Genomic DNA, 19,862 nt, shown 5'->3' on the forward strand with positions numbered 1-19,862 from the left:
CAGGAATACTCATGTATGAAAGGTCCTTTTTTTTTTTTACTTATTTAATTGAAATTGCTTCTAAAAGGCTTAATTCTTTGGGAAGTTTTGACATCTTTATACAATTGAGCCTTTACAATCCAGGAACATGGTAGACAACTCTATTTAGGTATTCTTCAGTCACTTATCAATATATTTCCACATAAAGATCTTACATGACCTTTGTCTGATTCATTCCTAAGAATGTTATATATCTGAAACTATCATAAAAGGGATCTTTAAAAATTGCATATTGTATTTGAAGTTACTATATACAGATGCAATTTTTCTATTTTTGACTTTTTCATACAGCAACCTTACTAAACTTACAGGTGAATTTTAATAATTTATCTCTGAATCTTTATGCGTTTCCATTGTACTACATTCTGTAAATACAGACAGCTTTGTTTCTTTCTATCCAATCATTTTACTTCCTTTCCTTAACTTAACATTCTGGCCAGGACATCCAGTATGCATAGAATGGAAGTGGTTATAGTAGAATTACAAAATAGAATGCCCAAAGTTTTAATTATGAAATACAATAATGCTGCATTTATTTTTGTGATACCTTTATTTTTTAGATCCTTTCATCATGTCAAAACAGTTTCTTTTTATCCCTAATTTGCAATGAACTTTAATCAGGAAAATATGTTGAATTTTATCAAACGTTGTTCTGCATTTATTGAGATAATATTATCCCATTTAATATTTAATGCGGTGAATGATACTGATTCATTTTCAAATGCTAAAACAACTTTACATTACTAGAATCAAACCCACTTGGCCTTTGTATATAATGTTGGATTCAATATGACAAAATTGTTTTAAAATTTTCATATTTTGTTTGTTCTATAATTATCCTTTCTCATTGAAAGGATAATTATCCTTTCTCTTTGATTCAATTTCTTTGAAGTCAACAGATCTATTTATGTTTTCTAATTATTCTTGAGTCCACTTCAGTGTTTCTGGGAATTTGTATTTGTTTAAATTATCTACTTTTCAGTATTTCATAATTTTATTAACTTTTAACATCAGCATCTGAAGTGATGTACCGCCTTCTTCACAAATATCCAAAGATATCCTTCTCTCCCTTCCTAATCATTCTCCCTAAGCATTTGTCATTTTTATTAGCTTTTCAAAAAAACTACATTTGCGTCTCTGTTGATTCTCTCTAAAACATACTTGTTTTTCACTTCATTAATATTTGCACTTATTCCTCCAATTTATTTGATTCTATTTTGCTGTTCTATTTCTAACTTTTTTTGAGAAAGATGCTGAACTCACTGACTTGCATCCCTTGTTTTCCAAATTTTTATTTAAAGGCTATAAATTTCCCTCTAAATATTGACTTAGTGGTATTCCACAAGTTTTGCCTTCAATATTGTTATTGTTGTTCAATTCAATATATTTTTTTAAATTTCCAAACATACAAGATTTCTTCCTAGTTATCTTTTAACTGATTTCTGGCTTGATTGCATTGTGATTAGAGAACATGGTTATTATGATATAAATCCTTTGAAATTCATTAGATTTGCTTTATTGCTTAATACATGCTCAAATTTTATAAATGATACATAGATGTTTTTAACTGAAACATTTAGTACATTTACCTTACTGTATTTACTAACATATTTGAGTTTAAGCTAAAGTCTTTTTTTCCTCCTATTATTCATTTCTTTTTAATCCATATGTTTTTACTCATCTGTCGATAAGGTAGATAAAAGGAGCATCAGATACAAGGTTTTCATAATCACACAGTGACATTGTGAAAGCTATAGGATTATACAATCATCTTTAAGAAACATGGCTACTGGAACACAGCACTACATTTTCAGGCAGTTCCCTCCAGCCTCTCCCTTACACCTTAACCAAAAAGGTTATATCTATATAATTCATAAGAATAACCTCCAGGATAACCTCTCGACTCTGTTTGGAATCTCTCAGCCATTGACACTTTATTTTGTCTCATTTCACTCTTACCCCTTTTGGTTGAGAAGATTTTCTCAATCCCTTGATGGTGAGTCCCAGCTCATTCTAGGATTTTTGTCCCATGTTGCCAGGAAGGTCCACACCCTTGGGAGTCATGTCCTATGTAGAGAAGGGGAGAGCAGTGAGTTTGGTGAGAGAGGCCACATCTGAACAACAAAAGAGTTTCTCTGGGGGTGACTCTTAGGCCTAATTTTAAGTCGCTTAGCCTATCCTTTGCGGGGTTAAGTTTCATATGAACAAACCCCAAGGTTGAGGGCTCAGCCTGTTGCTTTGGTTGTCCCCACTGCTTGTGAGAATATCAGGAATTCTGATATTCTTAGAATTCCTGATAAGCTAAAGTCTTGAAGTTTCTATTCTGTTTCTTTCTATCTCCTTTCTTGCCTTCTACGCCAGTGTGAATCTGTCGTGGACCCCAGAAAAGCCACGCTCTTTAATCCTCATTCAATATTGCTGGCCGGGAGCTCTTTGATCGTTCCCATGGAAATGTGACCCACCCAATTGTGGGTGGTAACTTTTCATTAGATGGTTTCCATGGAGGTGTGTTCTCCACCCATTGAAGGTGGGGTTGCTTACTGGAATACTTTAAAAGAGGAGACATTTTGGAAAGAGTCCCTTTTTTAGAGCCATGAGAAAGCCACAGCAGGACACTGTAGAACCACAAAGTAGAGAGCCCACCAGCTTTTGAAGATGAAGAAGGAAAATGCCTCCTGGAGAGTTTCATGAAACAAGAGGCCTAGAGAGAAAGCCAACAGATGCTGGCATGTTCTCCATGTGCCCTTCCAGCTGAGAGAGAAACGCTGAAGGTCATCAGCCTTCTTGAACTACGGTATCTTTTCCTGGATGCTTTAGATTGGACATTTCTATAGACTTGCTTCAATTGGGACATTTGCTTGGGCTTAGAACTGTAAACTAGCAACTTATTAAATTCCCTTTTTAAAAAGCCGTTCCGTTTCTGGTATATTGCATTCCGGCAGCTAGCAAACTAGAACACCTTCTTTTGAATTTCTGATTATTTTTTAATATTTGACTTTTTCCTTTTAATTATTGGAGGTCATTTACTTCATTTTTAATTTTGTGATGTTAACTAGAAATTGCAATATACTGCTTTAATTTTTTCAAAGCTTCACAATACAGTAAACTAAAAATACATCGTCTTTTGCCTTCCTTAATACTTTTTTCTCTCACGTATTTTTATCTATATAATTTTAAGATTTAATTCATGTCTTTTTAGGATCCTACAAGGCATTATTTTTTATGTAGTCAATGTTCAAAGTTATCACTTTTTTTGCCCTAAATTTCTTTCTTGCGTCTATATCTTTAATATTTAATTATTTTTGTTCTGCTTGAATTATACCCCCAGAATTATTTAAGTCTTTGTCTGAAAATATCTTTAATTTTCACTCATGAAAGATAATTTATCTAGATAAAGAATTACTCTATAGGTTGGCAATGATTTTCTTCCTGTACTAGAAGACATTATCCTACAGTGTTTGGCTTCCATTGTTCCTTTCAAGAAGTCATCTTTCAGTCTGTCTGTAACTCTTTGATGATAACATGCCTGTTCCCCTCTCTCCAGCAGTTTTTACTATTTTCTCCTGATATTTGATTTTCTGTAATTTTGCCACAGTGTATCTGGGTATAATTGTCTTTTTATTTATTCTAAGTGGCATTTGTTAGACTTCTTGAATCTGGGGATTAGTGTCATTTATTCAGTCATTACCTCTTCAAATCTTGCCTCTTCCCAAATCTCTTACTCCTCCTTTCTGGATTCTGATTAAATTTTATTAGATCTTCTCATTTTATCCATTCAGTGATTTAAATGCTGCCTTAATTTACACAGCTATTATGGCAAATATCACACACTGGTTGACTTGAGCAGTAGGAATTTATCGTCTCACAGTTTGAGAGTCTAAAAGTCCAAAATCAAGGTCCAGCTAGGACCTGCTTTCTCCAGGAGAATGTAGCTTCTGATTGTGGGATTGCACAATCTTTAGGGTTCCTTGGCTTGCATCTCTGTTTCTATCACGTGGTGATCTGCTTCATTCACTGGCTCCTTCTGACTTCTGGCTTTTACTTCAGTGTCCATTTCCCTTGTTTATAAGGGCTTCACCCATATTGATATTGGATTAAGGCCCTCCCGTACTCAGTTTGGCTGCATCTTAATAACCTCTTCAAAGATCTCATTTACAAATGGTTCACACTCACAGAAACGTGGATTAAGACTTGGACATTTCTTTTGTGAGGTACATGGTTCAATCCCCAACTATGCTCTTCTGTATTTTAATTTTATCTCTCTGTGCTGTACTCTGTAATTCTCGTCCCTATCTTCTCTAACTCACTCCTTGGTTATGTCTAGTCTGCTTTTAAACCATCCATTAAATCCTGGATAGTTTAAATTTCATTTTTGTGTCCTATTTGCTTCTTTTTCAAATTTATTATGTCACTTTTCATAGTATACTGGTATACTATGTATATATACTATATATACTATACTATATATACTAGTATACCAGTATACTATACTGGTATACTAGTATACATAGTTCCAAAGATTTCTTCAGGTTTGCTTTTATTTCTTTTAATACCAAAGCAGAGTTGCTTTTCAGAGCCAATCTGAAATTGTAGTATCTAATGTTTTTCTGGGTCTTTTACTGATTTTGATCTATTTTTCTGACAATCTCACTCTGGTGTATTGTTTGCTTTTGTATCCAATCATCTCTGACTATGTGCTAGATATTTTATTTGAAAAATAAAAAGCATTTGTTAAGAACAATCTGCACCTTCAGATACCTTGCTCCAGAGAGACACAACGTTTGCTTCTTTAGCCTCTTGGGGACATCACGCTAAGCAGGGGCCTCGTTCAACCAAGTTCAAGGCTTAAGGTTTTCTCACTTATGCAGGAGACTGGCTTCAGATTGCAATTCCTCAAAAAACCTCACCTACTTCTGGTTGACCTTCACTGTGAGTAGCTCTTTGAAATAACAGCTTACTGTGGGTTAAGTTTGCTTGTAGCCCCCCAACATCTGGGCAGGAGGAAAAAAATGCAGTTTATGCTCCTTTATTTCTCTTCTATGCTTCTAAAAAGTATTTCATTCAGGGGTTTAGTTATTTCTTGATGGAGGAATTATTCAAGCAATCTAGCCTAACATCGTTTCTAGAAACTAAACTTGACATTTTCTAATTCTCCAATGCAATATACAACCTTCAAATAAAACTGCCTCCTCATCAATATATAATTAAGGTATCAACCACTGATAGAAATGATTTAATATTTTAACCAAAATTCTCCTTAACTGTGTTTTACAGAATGCCAATAGATGTGTGGTAGAATAAAAAAGTAAGAGCATGGTTTATGGTCAAATGAATTTGGCAAATGCTGTAGGAAACTTTTTTCTTTGCAAAATTTCTCTAAACTTTGTCTAATATACATGCATATATGAGAAGGGTATATTTTGTTGTGCTATTTGAACTTCTTTTACCACAAAATTTCTCTTCACAGAGAGCATCTTCAAGCTTTGGTGTTCCATAGCTTATACTTAGGGAAAAAATGCTAAAGATCAATAGCTACAATATTTTGAAGGTATGGCCACCTATGTTTATGATAAATTTATTTTTCCTGATTTTTATGCATCTAATGTTGCTAATTTTCAGCTGCTAAATGACATTTGCTCTTTTTAGCTAACCACTTGCTATCTTTCTTAAATTGCAAAATACTACTTGTTAAGAAGTTCAAAAGGCTAATAAGAACTGTATAATATTTGCTCTAAGTTGATTTGCCTAGTTTTCTAGTAGATCCTTAAGGACCCTAAGAAGTGGATACAATTTCAAGACAATTATTGACATAGAGCACCTTTTAAGGATTTCCCACTGAATCCCTATAGACTCTATGAGGAACCCTGTTTTGATATTCAGTTCTCTCAAAGACAGGTGGTAGCAACATACAAACATGAGCTGAGTAGAAAAATCATGAGGTGCTGAGTTTTGTGAAGGTATATATAAAGGGATGAAAAAACAGTGAGAAGTTTTATAAGATGAATTCTAAGGAAACTTTTGTACATGGTATGGATTGAAAATATGCCTCTCAATCCATTCTATAGCTACCAGAATTACCCCCAAGACATTTCACTGACACTACTTGGCACTTTTGTCAAATATTCACTAAAGCTCCCTGCTTTCATATGAAAAGTTTTAGTTTTAATTAGTTTACACTGCTATAGCATTCCTTGTAGAATATATCATTGTGATTGGAATTATGGATATCACTAACAAAAAAACATCCAGACTCTTATCTCCTTCCATGCTCTTAATTTAGATCAAATAACTAACTTCCCCATCTCATTTGCAATAATTTTCTTAAATTGCATTATATTAAAAGAAAAACTGTAAGTTATATTTCTGTTACCTAATCCAGGATTATGTTTCAAAGTAAAGATAATCAACAGGCTGTAGAAAGGGATGATATTTATAGTAACATGGTAACCAACTTAATTAAGTAATATCAAAGACAAATTGAAATCTCTATGTTCTTTCTCTTGATTCAGACCATTTTCTTTGTGATATGAAAACCCAGATGAAATTACATGGCTTGATTACTTTTTAAAGTGATTATTGAGCTCTCCAGATACTTATTGGTTCCTGAGGATCAGTTATACACATTTATAAAGTGCTGTATGTAATTGGTGAATCTATTTCACTTACACTTTTTAAATTGCCCCATTGTTGATCAAATCATGCTTGACAACACCGACTCTATTATACAAAGTGATTTAGTTATAAGTATGATTTCAAGTTTCCCTACGGCTGTTTCTATGATTATACTTGACAATTTGCACACACTATAGGCATTGTAAAGAGTTAAGCTGCCATAACCATCTTCTATATTATGGAATCAGCCTATATTCTTTTTAAGTCTGGATCCCAGCAACAGGTTAAAAATAGATTTGGGAATAGCAAAACAATAATTATCATAGTTCAATGAAGGAAGCAGTCCTACATAATCCAGCTCATTTGATTATAGATTCTTAGAGTTAAAAGTGTCATGAATGATTTTCTGTTAAAATTTGTAATCTAAGGCAGAAATCTTCGCTGCCATTACCCACGGGGACTAGTTATTTTTCATTTAAACAAGCGCAACATAAAAATCTCTTGCTCACAAGGAATCCCACTACATCTCAAAGCACCAGAGAGGTAGGTATCACATCATCATGCACCAGCCTGTAGCTAGTCTGAACAGGTTCAAATTTCATTTCTGCTATTGCCTGGCTTGAAGCTGAGCACATTTCAGAATATCCCTATACTTCGATTTTTTTATTTTTTTATTTTTTTACATGGGCAGGCACCGGGAAATGAACCCGGGTCCTCTGGCATTGCAGGCAGGCATTCCTGCCTGCTGAGCCACCGTGGCCCACCCTACTTCGATTTTGTGATGTATAAAGTGGATTTCCATGAAGATTAAATTAGTTCATATTTACAAAGGCACAGTTAATCATGTATAAACGTACATAGGATATCTACTGACATGAAGGCAATAATATTTTGTAGACAATTCATATATTAAACCCAAATCTGTCTCCCAATACCTCCTGCTCCTTGGTGCTGGCTTTAATTCTGAAATCACACCATGCAAAATATGTCCCTCTTCTACACCCAGTCCTGGCCTTCTGGGCTTCCCTTTCTTTGGGTCAAGGGTTCCCAAGTCTGTATCTACAAGAATCCTTTCTTCAACTTAGCAAAAGGCTGGGCTAAGAGTCACCTGTTTCTTGACATCTTTATGGATTCACTCCACTCCACAATGATGTTCCTTTTATTTTACAGACCCTCGGCATACATCGTGTCCTCATTTCCCCTAGCAGAACTGCCAAAGTTGTAGGAAGAACAACAGAATCAGAATGAAGTGCAAATAATTCGTCATTTCACTCTCAGAAATCAGGGTCATTTGCATTCCCTAGGGTACTTCTGTAAAGACTTCAGGAAGTCAAAACACTAGTCAGGAGTGAAATCACACAGATGAAAATAGCATGTCTTTATCCTAGAATTCTCAGCTGTAAAGGATGGGGTTCACTCCATCTGTACAATGTTCAGTCTGTAGATACAACAGGCTATCCCATTTACCCATGCAAGTTGATTCAGGTAATTTTGTGTAAGGATAAATTTACATAAGGAATTTGTTACTACTCTGTAAGTAACTGTAAGACTTCAAACAAGCTACTACCACCGAGAAATGGTGTTTAAAAACAAGCCTGAGGTGGGCAGAAGTGGCTCAGCAGGCAGAGTTCTCGCCTGCCATCCCAGAGACCCGGTTTGATTCCCAGTGTTTGCCCATGCAACACACACACACACACACACACACACAAACAAAAAACAATCCTACTAGAGGTGGTAGGGTTTAACATATGAGTATGATTGTTGAATCATTATACTGATATTTGTTTTAGTCTCCAGTATCTTAGAGCAGCTAGAAGTAAAAACCTAGAGTTGTGGAATTGTAGCCCATACCAAACTCTGAAATCTGTTCAACTGTTGTGATATGCTTTGAAATGTATTGCTTTTTTGTATATGTTATTTTTCACAAAAAAAAGTCAGGTGTGATGATAAATGCACAGCTAGAGGATGATATTGTGAACCATTGATTGTACACTTTGGATGATTAGATGGTATGGGAATATAAAATATGTATCTATATATATCAATTAAAAATAGATTAAAACAAAACAAAAATAAACAAGCCTGCTTACCTCACACATTTGGATTACCATGAGGCCAAAGAGATTCTGACATTTAAAAAATCACCCTAAAAATTAAACACAGATGATCAGGACTGTTGCTGGTGGAAGTCCTGAGAAGATTCTGGGTCCATTTTCTATTTTCCCATTGTCCAGAATATTTGGATGTGCTTCATAGGTTCTTTCCAGAACATTCAAATACAGGGTCTAAGTAAGTAGCCTGTATTAGGTTACTAAGTTTTTCTCTAGCTCTTGCATCCATATGTTGTTTTTTCCTATTTGGATTGAGTTCTTAGAGGGCAAGAGCCAAGCCTTTTCATCAAAAACCCTCCACAAAAGCCAGAAGTTAAAATAATTAATTTTAAAATGGAAAGGATTATCTATATATGGCTCAGAGAGTCACAAACCAGTGAATCATCAACATAATAGCTCTTTATTGCTTCAAAATCTACTCTAAGAAAAATCTGTGAATACTTAGTATTTGGCCCTTCAGTACCATATGGCTTTAAATTTTAAAGAATTTGACCATGTGTTCAAAGGACAGCTCCAGAATCACCCGCTGTGTAAGCACTGCTTTCACAGGAAGACATGAGGTATTGACCTGTGTCCTAGGCCTTGTGAGAAGCTGTGATGAGAGCTTTTTTCCTAACAGAGGACACAGGATGCCTGCAGAAGCATCCACTAGGCCTAGTACCCATGGATGAGCCCTGCTGTACAGACTGCTACTTCTTAAGGCAGGGGTCCCGGACTTTCTATGCTTTACAGCCAGCCAGCTGGCACCTTTTAAAAGATCATCTGCTGCTAGGTAATGAAAGCACTTGCCCTTACATCTAAAACACCAGTTCACAACTATAGCTATCCATATAAAGATCACTCGGGGAGCTTTTGAAAGTACTTAAGCCAGGGTTTCAACCCTAGAGATTTGAAGAAGAGCCCAGGCATCAGCATTTAAAACGTATATTAAAAAGGTATATTGACATCCCCTCTTTGGGCTCTGTGGACAACACCATTGGTGGTTGGCAACAGCAAGCACCTTACAAAAGGTGGCAAAAAGGACTCAAGAAGAAAGCGGTCGATCCACCTTCTAAGAAAGATTGGTATGATTGAAAGCACCCACAATGTTTAATTTAAGAAATATTGAGAAACATTAAGTTATAAGGATTCAAGGAAATAAAATGGCATCTGATGGCCTTAAGATCGTGTTTTTGAAGAGAGCCTTATTGATCTGCAGAATGACGAAATTACACTTAGAAAATTCAAGCTAAATCCTAAAGATGTACATGGTAAAAACTGCCTAACTAACTTCCATGGCGTGAATCTTACCCATGACAAAATATGTCCCCCGGTCAAAAAATGGCAGACCACAAATGAAGCTCATATTGATTCAAAATTAGTGGTGGTTAGTTTTTCCATCTGTTCTATGTTGGTCTTGCTAAAAAAGATAACAGATTCAGAGGATCTCATATGCTCAGCACAAACAGGTCCCCCAAATCTGGAAGAAGATAATGGAAATCATGAACTAAAAGATATAGACAAATGACTTAAAACAAGTGGTCAATAAAGGGACTCCAGACAACATTGGTAAAGACATAGAAAAGGCTTGACAATCTATCTTCTCTATGATACATAAGAAAAGTAAAAATACTGAAAAAGCCCATGTTTGAATTGGGAAAACTCATGGCACTTCATGGTGGAGATAGTAGTTCTGGAAAAGAAACTAGAGTTGAGATGGGTGCTAAAGTTGAATGAGCCAATGGATATGAGCCATGAGTCCAAGAATCTGTTTAAAATCTACTTTTAAAAGTGACAAATAAGAAGTCTTATTTGTATAAATAAAGAACTATATTAAAAGTGATGCATTTTAAAAGTATATTTTTAAATGGTATAGCAATAAGATCTCCTGTCAGATCTACAGCCAAGTTTGAAAATCACTGAACCTTACAACTTTCATTGTCGTCCACAGATCTGAAGAATCGTGTCATCAGGAAGCATTTAGAATTCAGAGTCTCAGACCCCACCCCAACCTACTAAACCAGAATCAGCATTTCAACAGGACTCCCTTCCTTCAGATGATTGGTATGTGAATGAATGAAGCTCTGGTCTGAAGGGTTTGTGACTGATTCCTCTCTTGTGAGGTCTATATATCTTACTATGAAGTCACAGCATATGTATTATCTAGCACAGCTGAGCTGTGGTTTGGTATACATTGGGTATCTGTACTCTGTACTGAAACATGCACTCTGTTTAGTGTTTAATGCCTGACAAGAAGTGTTTTCTGGCTATTTGACAATATTCCCGTCAGAAGACATTCCTTTTATTTTAAGAACATGCAGTATTATGGTCTCATGGCCATTTGGGTATCATTGTAAATAGCAAATTGGAGGCTTTCTTTACAAACCTCACATGCAGTTTGTAAACCGAGGGATGCTTTATCAGGTACTATAATCTATTTATTACATAAGCATCAAATTACTGTCTAAGGGTAAGTTATTAGAGTCATTTCCTTTTACAGTCATGTGTGTCTTTAAAATAAGCATGCAAGTAAAGTATTTTTATGCCAGTTTTTGTATAAGGAAACTGAGGTCCATAAGGGTTAATTAAATTGCCTAAAGTCACAGAACTAAGCAATGGCTAAGCTATGACTCAAACTACTCCACTGAGATGCCAGAGACTGAGCTCTTTTACACTACTCCAAGTTGCTTCCTTGGAGTCTGAAAGCTTTAATATTTTCTCACATACAGTCCCCTTCTTTATATATCCTGGAGAATGTATAAAGCATTCCCTCCTGTGAGTATGAATAAGTGATAATTGATTGTAACTTTTTAAGGCTTTTCTTCATTACCCGTTGAAAATGTCAAATATTTCATACTTGGTCCCAGTGTAACCTTCATCTATTTTAAATGCTCATTTTGGGAGCAATGCCGTATGAGTGTTAATAAACTGTAGGTAAATTTGATGGGGTTTGGCATATTTTGGAACCAGATGAAAAGCACCTGTACTCCATTCCTGGTTCTTTCCTTAGCTCTACAAAATTAATTCAATTACAGGCCTTGTCTGGCTGCAGAACATTGAACTTTGGGTGCCTGCATCTGTTCATAAATTAAAGGTGCAGCCTTAGACTGTGCTCATTACTCCAGACTTGATGTATACATGAAGAAAGCAACAAAATTAAAGTAATAAAATCCTGTCTTAAAAAGGCATTTAGTCACTGTAGTTTTCTGGTGGAAAATGACCTTGGCTGCATCTTTCATGCACCTTTGCATGTAGCTTAGGATGCATAATTCATACAGCAATCAATTAGCTGACTATAGGAGCCTGCAACACAAGGGAATATTTCATATAAATCATCACTGGCTAAATTGCAGGAACAGTTAATAAAGCAGGAAATCTGTGGACATCAATTGGTAACAACAGGTTCATCAAAAGCAAATCAGTTTCCTCCACCTCGTAGAAAGAAATTGCATACAAACAAAATGCCAGGTATCATTTAACCATTATTTCTTAGGAAGGATTTGATCAAGCTAATACTATTTATTATTTTTATGAGTGGAAACGACTGCTTAACATAAGTGGCTCATTTATTTGGCTTAGGGCACTCAATCAACAATGTCAATCTGTGAATTAAAATACAGCAATCAAATAAGGATTCCTGCTTGTGAAACATCTGTAATCTAGCACGGGATTCTCAAAGTGAAAACTCCTTTCGTAGGCTGTGTGGATCCACAAAGTGGCCCGTGAACTCCTTCAAAATGCAAATCATCTCAAAATGCATTAGTTGAGCTTTAGATGTAAGTATTGTTAATTATTTTCATACTTGTCATATATAATCTAGATAGCTTCAATTTACTTGTGTTCTTTAGAAGTAAGGCTATCCTACTTTGGTCATGCATGCTACATAAATCTATCCTTTTTCATTGTCTAAAGACATTGTTCACAAATAATTTAGAACCCAGATTAGGAACACAAGGAATGTCTTTTTAAATGACTGTGCTCAGGCAAGAGTCACATACACATTATTTTTATTAAATGAGAAGACACCAAATCTGGTAACCTTAATACATAGGTTGATGGTTATAACCAAGCTGCACATTAGAGTCACCTGGGGAACCTTTAAAACCTAAGGATTCCTGGGCCCCACCTCCCGGAGGTACTGATTCAATTAGTCTACTCTATGGCTCAGGTAACAATATTTTTTTTGAAAGCTCCCCAATTGAGTTTAATGTGCTCAATTGGGAACTAAATTTATAGAAAGAATACTATTGGGCAATGTGTCTCAAACTTCAAGGTACGTACAAATAACCTGGAGAATCTTGTTTACCCTCAGAATTTGTTTCTGAAGGTCTGGGGTTGGGGCTGAGATGCTGCATGTCTAACAAGCTCACAGGTGATGCTGATTTTGCTGAAGCGCGACCACACTTTTTGTGGCAAGGAGATAGAGCATGGTTCCCAAACTTGTCCAAATACTATACTCTCCAGAGGAGTTTTCAAAAGATATTTAGTTCTTGTTACCAAAAAAAAAAAAAAGATATTCAGTGCTAAATCAGACAATCAAATCAGAATCTGGGGACATGAGGATTTTAAAAGGTATCCCAGATGATTTTTAAGTGTAACTAAGTTTGAGAACCCCTGGTACAGAGAGAGCATGAGAAGTATATTAGAGAACACACAAGCTTTGAAGAAAAGACAAATCTAGATTCTAGCTCCACCTATTCTATTTTTAGCATGTCCACAGTAGCAATAAAAGCATTAAGTATACCTTTTTTTTTTTTTTTAAAAAAGACACATGTAGAAGGGCTTATAAAACCAAACAAGACATGGAAGAAGACAATAGGAAAAAAAACAATATTTCTGGATGGATTTCCATGCTTAGGAACTACAATTTCAATTAAAGTCAGTGTTAAACTTTTTTGAAATAATGAAACTATGTAATTATCAACTATCTGAAAATGGGCAAGATCAACCAGAAATTTCTGTAAAAGAAAACTGGGGAATGTGACTTTCCAGATATAAAAATATATCAAAAGGCCGTAATAATAAACACATCTGCAAAGATGCTTTTTCCCTATATGGTAACATTCAGCAGTTCAGCAACCAGGACTTGATATCTTTTAACCATTATTAAGCCTTTGACAACAAGTAAGTTCTCAATTAAATGTGAAGATAGAATAAAAGTCCTTCCAGTCAGAGCTTCAAAAATATCTACCTCCAAATCACTCTCAGTAAGTTCCTTGAGGATATACTCCATTTAACAAGAGCTTACCAAGAAGGACAACACAAGGGATACAGGAATAACAAATCCAACATAAGAAGGAAGTGACAGAAATTTCTACGATGACAGTAAGAGTGAGGCTCAGGATAAATGCCGTATACTGGACAGGGACAGCTGGGAAAGGTAAATGTAAATGTAAATGAACTGTAAAATATGCAACTGAGGCACAGACCAAGACAGATGAAGGAGAGTAACTCCCTGGCTCTTTCTCACTCCAGAAAGTGGTAAAATGTAGAGAGAATACACTGCAGAGCAGATTGACATCTTCTATACTTTCAGATATTCTAATTCTAAGATCAATAGAAAGACAAGAGAGAGAAAGAAATTACGATGAACAGGTAGATAAAGTATGGAGAGACCTAATTTGTTCTCTCTATGAAATAAAGTACTGGTGTCTTCAATACTTCCTACCAATCATTGATTTGTTCTCATGAGATCTTTCCGCAGGAGTAATGCTTCTTCAATAACTGTTAGTGGATGAAAGAGGTGATGTGATTCAAGAAAAACTGCTTCTGCTCCTGCTGTCTCACTCCACAAAGAATTTGGATGCAGAACAATCCAAGATCTAATGCCCCACTCTGCATTAATAGAAACGTGTATGAAAAGGAAAAAGCTATGGCACTTTGATTAAAGCAGGCTTCACTGACACTGATAGTTTCCATTGCTCTTCTTTGGAGTTGCAGCAATTTTAATATCTGATGCTACATCCCATAGTGTGCCAGTTTGAAACTATTCTGTACACCCCAGAAAAGCCATGTTCTTTTATCCTAAGTCAATATTGTTGGGTAGGATCTTTTGATTAAGCTGTTTCCATGGAGATGTGACCTACCCAATTGTGGGTGGGCCTTTTGATTAGGTGTTTCCATGAAGATGTGTCTCCACCCATTCAAGATGGGTCACTTACTAGTGTCCTTTAAGAGGGAACCATTTTGGAAAAAGTTGCAGAGCCCACACAGCCAGAGACCTTTGGTGATGCAGAAGGAAAACACCCCTGGGGAAGTCCTTTGAAACCAGAAGCCAGGAGACAAAGCTAGCAGACATTGCTATGTGCCTTCACAGCTAACAGAGGTGTTCCAGCCCCACTGGCCTTTCTTGAGTAAAGGTATCCTTCTCTGGATGCTTAGTTTGGACATTTTATGGCCTTAGAATTGTAAACTTGCAACGTGATAAACTCTCATTATAAAAGCCATCCCATTTCTGGTATATTGCATCCTGGCAGCTTTAGCAAAGTAAAACACATAATACAAATGCAGATGCCTTAGAGGTACATCTTGTTTCATCTTCTTTCACAAACCAAAAGAAGAATGATTGGAAAAGGAGAAGCAGTGAGATGGCTCACCTGGAAACAGATTCTTTTTTTAATGCAATTTTATTGAGATATATTCACATCCCATCTAACTATCCAAAATGTCACATCAGTGGTTCATAGTAGCATCACATAGCATCATCTAGTGCAGTCATCACCACAATCAATTTTGAACATTTTCATCACTCCAAAAAAAAAAAAAAAGAAGAAAAGAAAGAATAAAAATAAAAGTAAAAAGAAGACCCAGAACATCCCATACCCCTCCCCTCCCCTCCGCCACACACACAATTATTTATTTACTTTTTGTCTTTATTTTGTTATTTATCTTACAGACAAGTTCTTGAGGCAGGTCACAGTAGGGGAAATCCATCTGGTAGTTGTGGGTCCTGAAACTGACTCCCTTAAAATTATCAGTAAACATGGAATACCTCAGAACACCTTCAGGTATATTCCAGGATACACACACCTCAGTTTGAAGCCTGCTGGCACATGGAAATTTCCTGACTCAGAAAAGGAGCTTTAGCACTTTCAAGGACCTGGAGATGGATACTGGACTACAGAGAGCCAGGGGAAGGCAGAAGAAATACAGCTTAAGTAGGTTGTCTCAGAGACAACCCAGTGACTCACAGGTTATAGGAGGAATGTTGGTCTTTATCAAAAGGTCAGTGGGAATGCCTCGAAGTAAATAAAGACAGAAAATGGTCAGATTAACATTTTAAAACAGCACTCCGGGTGCAAAGTAGGCACAGGAAGAACATTAAGAGGTTTTTCCATTCGGCCAGGCAAGAGGCCAGACCAGGGGAGCAGAAATGGAAAGGGAAGAATCAGCCAGATTTTGAGAGAAATTTAGAAGATAAAATCAACAGAAATGGATAATTCATTGGACATGGGAAAGGAGAGGGAAGTGTACAAGAATAACTTTAGGTTTCTAGTTTGCAAACATAGAATTTTTTCATCATTTCCTTTTTTTTCCTAAAAAAATGTACATACTTGATATAATGGAAAATTACAAACTTTTTAAAAGAGGAAACATAAAACGTGAAAAGTAGACAATTGACTGTTTGGCTTATTTTAGAATGTCCAGACTTTAAAATCCTATTTACAAAGTAATCATAAATAAGACAATGAAAGGACTTCTAAAAGAATAGGACTGATATTTGACAATCAGAAAAATATGTATTTTAAGAAACAGCTAACTAACATATCCATTTTTGATGGTTCTAAGTGTATTGCTTGTTTTCTTATATAAGAAAATTAAAAAATATATATTTGAAATAAAAACTTTATTAAATGGTGTTAAAAGAAACAGGTGTTGGCTTATTTCATTCGACATGATGGCAAGGTTCACCAATGGTGTAACATATCAGCTCTTCATTTCTTTTTAGGCTGAATAATATTACATTGTATGTATAAATCACATTTCGTTTATCCATTTTTCTGCTGATGGACACTTGGGTAGGTCCACTTTGGGCTATAAGCCAGATTCCAAAGTAGAATCAAAGATACAAAGTAGATTATAAGTTACTAGGGGTTGGGGAAGGAGGAATGGGGAGTTATCACTTACTGGATACAAGTCTCTGTTGGAAATAGATATTGGCAGAAGTTGTAGAGAATTGTCAATGTACTTAACGTCAAAGATGATTTGTATGTGTATTCTACCACAATAAATATAAACTAAAAATAAAAACTTATTTATACTGGAACCTAAAAAAAAACAAAATCCATACCTTGGATACTTTGCCTTCCGATATAACATTGGCCATCTCACCAAAGCCACCGAAGTCATTGTCCTTCCATTGGAATCCCCTAAACAAAAGCATTTCCCCAGTGAACAGATTGTCCATCCTAACAGATCACTTCTGAATGCCACAGGGAAAGTAATTGAATTTAGCACAGTGTTATTTGTTTTTGAACTGTACGTCTTCCACCATATGAAAACTGAAAATAATACTGTATCATCAAATTCTCTACTTTCTTGCATAATTCATCTAGTCAAAGAGAATCAAATACTGATGGCTAGAAACACTATCAATTCTCCTGTGGTTCTTTTATAAAAAATTTTTTTTCTCTATTCTTATATAGCCCATAAAATTTTCATATAGTTGAAATGAACTGTGCAGAAAAACGGTATATGCCAACAGGCATCTAAATATTGTAGCATCTGTTATATTTTACACTCTGTAATAACAAATCTTATAAAGCCTCATTGCATTTAATGCTAGATTCTTCACAAATTATTGAAGATTGATAGCTGTTGTAATTGTCATTACACTCACATCTTTAATATATTGAATTACACAAACTTTCTTCTATGTTTTATCTCTGTTATAAAGTAATATACTTTCTTTCCCTAGATAACAGTTTCCAATGTCTGATTTTTTTTTTTGTAGAAATCTAAAATTTATATGCTAGAAATTAACATTTTTTAATTTAGGACCCAAAATTTGTAGAGCATGTGTGTATATTAAAAGGCCTTTTCTAAAGCACCCAGGGAAAAAAAAAACAGCTCGGGACAGAATTATCTAGTAAAATGCATTCACTATGAATGAAATTTTAAACTGGAATGCAAAGCACCACCAACCTTCTGATTTAGTGTTACTGTTTGACATGAAACTTAAGCAGGACTTGTTTTGAATATTTGACGGTTGCAAATTTCTGACTAATATTTCTATATCCACTCTGTCTCAGCTACCTTCTTCAGATTTCCCTTCTCCTAGTGTGTTCATTACGTGGAACAAACCCCAGATGCCACACAAATGCTTAGGCCAACTTTCCAGATTGATTTCATTCTTTCCCCTTTCATTTAAATTTTAGACCTACAAGTGACCATCATCTGTTTCCCCCTCTTCTTTTCCACTTTTTGAATTCTATCTCACCTGCCCACTTTCAGGGCAAACAGTTATTAAGTTTTATAAAAGTACCTACTATGTGCTTGGAGATATGTTAAGGGCTGTTATAGGAATAAACCCTAGTAAAACCTCACTTAATTTGCAAAAGAACTGTATGTGGCAGGTAAAAAAAACTCCATTTTATAAGGAAATCTCAGAGAGAACCAGTGACTTTGTGCAGTGCTATTTGATCAGGTGTCTAAAATTAGTCCATCGCAGGCCACTGCATATGGTCGCTCATGTTGTGTACTGCACAACTCCAGGGAAGGCCAGTCCCAGAGCCTCCACTCTGAGTGACACCCCTCTGGAACTATGCAATGCTGCAGCCTTACATCTGATCTAATGTAATCTAATCGCTTTTTACTGCACTGTCTTGCCATCTCACTAAGTCATTCATGTTACAGTAAAAATAATAGACAGGAGTTGGGGGAAGAAAATAATGAGAGTTGAATTTTGCATTTCATGTCTTGAAAACACCACTAATGTTACCATATAATTATTTCAAATTTAATCATTAAAGTAACGACTCCCTCGTATTTCTATTCTCTGACACAAAAAAAGTAATATCTTGGCGGGCCGCGGTGGCTCAGCGGGCAAGAGTGCTTGCCTGCTATGCCGGAGGACCTCGGTTCGATTCCCGGCCCCAGCCCATGTAAAAAACAAACAAACAAACAAAATATAATAAAAACAAGAAAATGTTTAAAGATGTTTCCCTTTCTTCCTCCCTTCCTTCCTTCTATCCTTCCTTCCTTCTCTGTCTTTCCTTCCCTTCCTCCCTCTCTTTAAAAAAAAAAAAAAAAAAAAAAAAAAAGTAATATCTAATCATTTGTAATCTCTAAGCATTTGTAAATAACCTAAGGGCAAGCTAAACTATTTTTATGGGCTGCCTTCATAAACTATGCATGTGAGATTTTTTATTTTCATTGCGTGAACTAACTAAGGAGCTGGAGAGGATTTTTTGACACTCAAGATTAATCATATATTGATATGCAGGTTGGAAATATGTTTCTTTAGCATTTTAGTCTACTTATAAGCTTATCAATGTATTCAAGTTGTACATCTCAAATTGATTGCACAGTGTACTTTTCCAATAAGAGACATATTAAAAAGTGAACATCTGCAGAGACATGGTTAAATGAGCAAATATGATTCGAAGGCATTTGCTGTCCTAATTCCCAGCAAGTTGACAAGCGATGCCCTGAAACTCTGTATCAGATCTGGATTGAACAAATAAGCTAATCAGAGCATAACAAGCCTTTGCAGAATGACTTCATAAGAACTGTAAGTATGTTTAAGCAGCACATATTGGGTATTTCTTGCTAATTCTTTCTGAGCTACGCTGTTAAATCCATGGAATATACAATTCTTACTAGTGATTTTGACTCTGGGGTACAGAGTGAAATGAGGAGATATATTATATTAATTGCCCCCTAAAATTGTGAAATCCCAGACAATAAAATCCTCACTAAGAGACTGCTCTGAACTTCTCATCTTTAAATGTACCACTGAGTTTCCAATTTACCCAGTTATAGATGCAACTCTCCAGAGGCTTATGATAAAGAATTATGTGATCTTGGTTCTCCTAGACTGTTGAAGTTTTTTTTCCCTCAGGAAAATTCCTTCCTTCCATTTAGGTAAAATACAAAGTTTGTCATGTAAATGTATAGAAC

At 35.6% G+C, this 19,862-nt stretch overlaps 2 long non-coding RNA genes across 5 annotated transcripts in view; one reads left to right on the top strand and one right to left on the bottom strand.

The window, feature by feature from the left end:
- The window catches only part of LOC143677586 (uncharacterized), a 137,949-nt gene extending 126,751 nt beyond the window's left edge, over positions 1-11,198 (bottom strand). Inside the window, exons 1-4 of one of the 4 annotated variants that reach the window (XR_013172694.1) lie at positions 10,672-11,195; positions 8,742-8,797; positions 7,760-7,861; positions 1,930-2,106 (exon numbers count right to left, since the gene is read on the bottom strand). This is a non-coding gene — a long non-coding RNA (uncharacterized LOC143677586). Of the gene's footprint in view, positions 1-1,929; positions 2,107-7,759; positions 7,862-8,741; positions 8,798-10,671 lie in introns of those variants that run through there. The other 3 variants (XR_013172692.1, XR_013172693.1, XR_013172695.1) reach the window with 3 other exon arrangements.
- On the top strand, positions 10,917-14,737 carry LOC143677585 (uncharacterized). Its single transcript, XR_013172691.1, has 3 exons — positions 10,917-11,165; positions 12,321-12,517; positions 14,434-14,737. It is a non-coding gene; the product is annotated as an uncharacterized LOC143677585 (long non-coding RNA).
- Positions 14,738-19,862: the final 5,125 nt, after the last annotated feature.

This window comes from Tamandua tetradactyla, chromosome 3, assembly GCF_023851605.1.
Source record: "Tamandua tetradactyla isolate mTamTet1 chromosome 3, mTamTet1.pri, whole genome shotgun sequence".
NCBI lineage: Eukaryota > Metazoa > Chordata > Mammalia > Pilosa > Myrmecophagidae > Tamandua > Tamandua tetradactyla.